This window comes from Toxorhynchites rutilus, chromosome 3 (genome assembly GCF_029784135.1).
Source record: "Toxorhynchites rutilus septentrionalis strain SRP chromosome 3, ASM2978413v1, whole genome shotgun sequence".
NCBI classification, from domain to species: Eukaryota; Metazoa; Arthropoda; class Insecta; order Diptera; family Culicidae; genus Toxorhynchites; species Toxorhynchites rutilus.
The window spans coordinates 133,179,351-133,183,541 of NC_073746.1; the positions used below are offsets into that span (position 1 = coordinate 133,179,351).

The window sequence follows — 4,191 nt, forward strand, 5'->3', positions numbered from 1 at the left end:
TTCTTTGTTTAAAAGGGAACTTTAAAATACTTGTATCAATCCATGAACAAACAACTTACTAGACTTTGAATTCTGTGGTACCGCTGAAGTTGAAGGATCCATAATAAGACTCAACGAAATTATGAATTTGATTTTCTAATGTATCGCTGATATATATTTTGATCGAATCGTGGAAACAATGACACTGGAGTCACAAAACTTTGCAAATGAAACTGAAACTGAAATAAAACTTGCTATTGCTTTTCTCACTAAAACGACAATTCGCGCAGTTTTGCGCAGTGTCGGGCAGTGTTCAATTGAAAGCTTATATTTTTTCCTAAATTTTGAATGTAGTCACAACCGCGGCAAACTGAGGCTGGTTTTCGTGAATTTTTTTCTTGGGTCAGGTTTTCTAAGATGGCCACAGTCCCCAAATAACTAGTTACTTTTTAAATGGTTCCATTCAGCTTGACCTGTTTGTATGTATGTTTGAATGTTTGTAGGGTTGTCTAACATTAATAGAAAATTGTCCCTGTTCCGTTCCTGTTCACTGATTGATCTATAATTTGGAAGACACCCTTAATTCTACTGTCATTATGAAACTGCTTATTCCATGATCTTGAAAAACTCAATTAGGCCGTTGCTAAAAAATGGCTGAAATGCTTGACTTGGAGAACAGAAAACATAATAAACACCATAAATTCAAAAAGGGCACCGCCACTAAATGGCCGAATATGTATTTTTTGCAATCCCCTCAATATCGGTATCAAATTAAATTATTTGACTAAGAGAATACAGTACATCATGAAAATATTCCTAAGAAAATTAGGTAAGAAATAAACGTTGGATTTTCATCATCCACAGTTATTTGTTTCATCATATACCCCACGATTTTATTTTAGTCTTATCATTGCCCTAGATTAATGAAAAAAACCTATGTGATAACTACTAACTGCTGCTTGCCTAATTATTTTCTAGCTTTTAGAACTTAACGTACTGTTGTACATGTACCGTTTAACTGAAAAAGTTTTTTTTACTTATTTTATATTCTAGTTTTTGTAAATTATCTTCATCATTAGAATACTTCTCTACAATGAAACCATTCAACGTTTTTTTTAAATTTTTATCTCCTACCTAACCTTCTTCGGAATGTTTTGATGATGTACTGTATTCTATTAGTCAAATCATTTCATTTGATACCATAATTAAGGGGATTGCAAAAAAAATGGTCGTCCATTTTGTGGTGGTGACCTTCTTGATTTTTTGTTGCTCATGATGTAATGTATTCTCCAACCATTTTTTGGCAATTTTAGCAAATTGAATTTTTCAAGATCATGGAGTACGCAGTTTTATAATGACAGTAGAATTAAAGGTATGTTCCAAATTTCAGATCAATCAGTGATCAGGAACGGAGTCAAATTTCAATTAATGTGGGACAACCCTACAAACACTCAAACGTACATACAAACAGGTCAAGCTGAATGAAATCATTATCCATCGTGGATTTGGATTTTGCATAATCTACTGTGTTCTACCAGTCGAGCACTTTCATTTGATACCTATATTGATGGGGCTCTGAAAAAACATATGGCACCTTCTTTTGGTGGCGGTCATTTTGGATTTGCACTTTTCATAAATAACTGTGTTCTACCAGTAGAGCCCTTTCATTTGATACCCATATTGATGGGGTTGTGATAAAAATATCACCCCGATTCTGTATTCCGAACGATTTGAAATATTTCGAACGACTTGAAAAATTGCATTGTGTATTCCGTTCGAATTGTATAACATCTTTCGTTCGGCCCTACTCGAATGTCAAACCCTTTCTTTATTTGATTCGAGTGGTAGTTTGCAGTCGAATTTTTCCCGATATTTTTTTTACTGCGAATCGCTAAAATGTAAGTAAAATTTTACATCGGTTGCTTTTAATTGATGTTTTTTTATACAATTTCTATTCACAGGGATAAAACCAAAAACATAACAACAACAAAGAAACAGATTGAGCAGCTGGTGCAGCTTTTGGAGAAAAAACCCGACAACGCAAAAGGATTTATACGTGGTAACTCCGGACCATTTTGGAACGCTGAATTAAACAGTTTGGGACCACCCATCCGTGACGGGTCTGGATGGAAAAACTATTCCGAAATAATACATATGTATTTCACTTTTAATGTCCGGCAAGTGTGGGCGAACTATAAATCAGCGTAGAAGCGCAAACTCTCTCACAACAAAAGAGAGCAAAAGGCAACTGGAGGAGGACCCAACAGAACGATACATTTGTCTGAGCTAAAGGAGCAAGCAGTTCAGCTAACTTGAGACTGTTGGAAACCGTAGAAGGAATACCAGGTTATTCTTCACAAGGAACACCTAAGGGAAAAAAACAACGATGTTAATGCAGATGTAAGTTGCGATTCCATTCACGAGTCCGACGACGCGAATGATACGGCTTTTCCTCACCGCTCCCAACCAATGAGACCTTGGCTATCAGCCCTCAATTTAGTTCAAATACAAATTGAACAACAACATATTCCATTGAATCGCTGTTGGGTACCTCAAACAAAAATCCCAATGATATGGTACATTAACAACACCAATTCGCCAAAGCAATCAACTCAATAGACATTGGTCTCAAAGAAATGTTCAAAGAACAAAATCGTCATAACCGCGAAATGGAAAACATCGCTCGAGAGAAGCTGCAGATTAAAAAACGAATATTTGAAATGCAAATAGAGCATTTTCCGTACACTGAAATGTTACATTATAAAAATAACAAGTTTTAGACATTAGATCACCAAATCGTATTATTTCATTTATCGCATACAAAAAGTAATAATAGATCATAGTTGCTAGTATTGCAGAGAATAAAAATGTATTGATATGACTCATCAAAATATACCCCCTACCGAGAGCATCTATATTCCAAACATATAATATATTATGCACAGCACACATCCACAATTTGAGCACATTTTGTAAGAGTATAATGTGGTTCTTCTTCTTCTTTTTGGCTTTAAGAGGGTTTAAACTTTTCAGTTCATTCGCCTCTAGTATATTGTGGTTGTCGCACTCCAAGTAAACAACTGAAACGATTTTTAAGAACACCGATTGTTCGTTCGATTATGCCTCGACCTAGAGCAGGGGTTCTCAAAGTGGTCGATATCGACCCCTTGGGGTTAATCTCGGATTCCCAGGGGTCGACGAGATCTAAAGATAGACCCCTAATTAATTAACACAAGTTCATATTTGAAACTTTCAAGATACTGCATAAGTTGTGTTAGGTGAACCAACTTGTTATAAGAATGACTAATATAATAGTAGAGTATTGTTTTTGTAATTTGTATTAATTATTATTAATTACACCTGATATTTACTGAATTTTGTGTCTATTGATTGATGAGAAGATTACGTCAAATGACTATAGGGGTCGATGGTATCACTTTTAAATAATTGCGTTCTACTAGTCTATCCCTTTCATTTGATATCCATATTGATGGGGTTCTGAGAAAATATTGACCTGATCACGAACGCCACTTCCCCGTGAAAGCGAAATGAACTGCATATAACCTTACATTTAAAACATTTTGTTTTCACCGTGAAGTGACGTTCGTGATCAAGCCCTATGTAATCCGGCATTTTCTAGTGGCCGCCATCTTGGATTTGCGTTTTTCATAAACAACTGTGTTCTACTCGGGGCTCTGGCAACCCTATCCCATCCAATGCAAATTAAGCGTAGGCAGCATAAAACAAGGTTCGCGCTTAGGGGGCTCACGTATTGTTTAATGTTTGGAGTCATATATGTTAATATTTAATTACGTTGGATAGTTTCCTTTGGCAAGCGATGTTTGGATACCCGGAAGTTTTCTTGACGATTTGCAATTAAAATCACAGCTGAAGAATCGCGCGGAGCACTTCATTTTTAATTTTAGGTTATGATTTCTATGCTCATGATTTTCTATGCTGGCTACTAAAAGGCGGCCATCTTAGCAATCCCTTGATTCTACTAATCAAGCTCTTTCATTTGATACACATATTGATTATTCAATATGGAATTATTATAAAAAATATTCAAAATTTCCGATCTAAAAACAAGAAAAATCAAAAATAAAATACTCCGGATAATCGAGTCCGAGCTGTAGAGAGATTTATTCTGTATAGTTGTTTTGAAAAACTTTTCCTTCGACGCAGTGATTTGATGTTGACATCACACACTGG

General features: G+C 35.5%; 1 long non-coding RNA gene across 1 annotated transcript; it reads left to right on the forward strand.

The window, feature by feature from the left end:
* Nucleotides 1-1,793: 1,793 nt before the first annotated feature.
* On the forward strand, nt 1,794-2,775 carry LOC129778771 (uncharacterized). The gene is made up of 2 exons (XR_008743494.1): nt 1,794-1,877; nt 1,941-2,775. It is a non-coding gene; the product is annotated as an uncharacterized LOC129778771 (long non-coding RNA).
* Nucleotides 2,776-4,191: the final 1,416 nt, after the last annotated feature.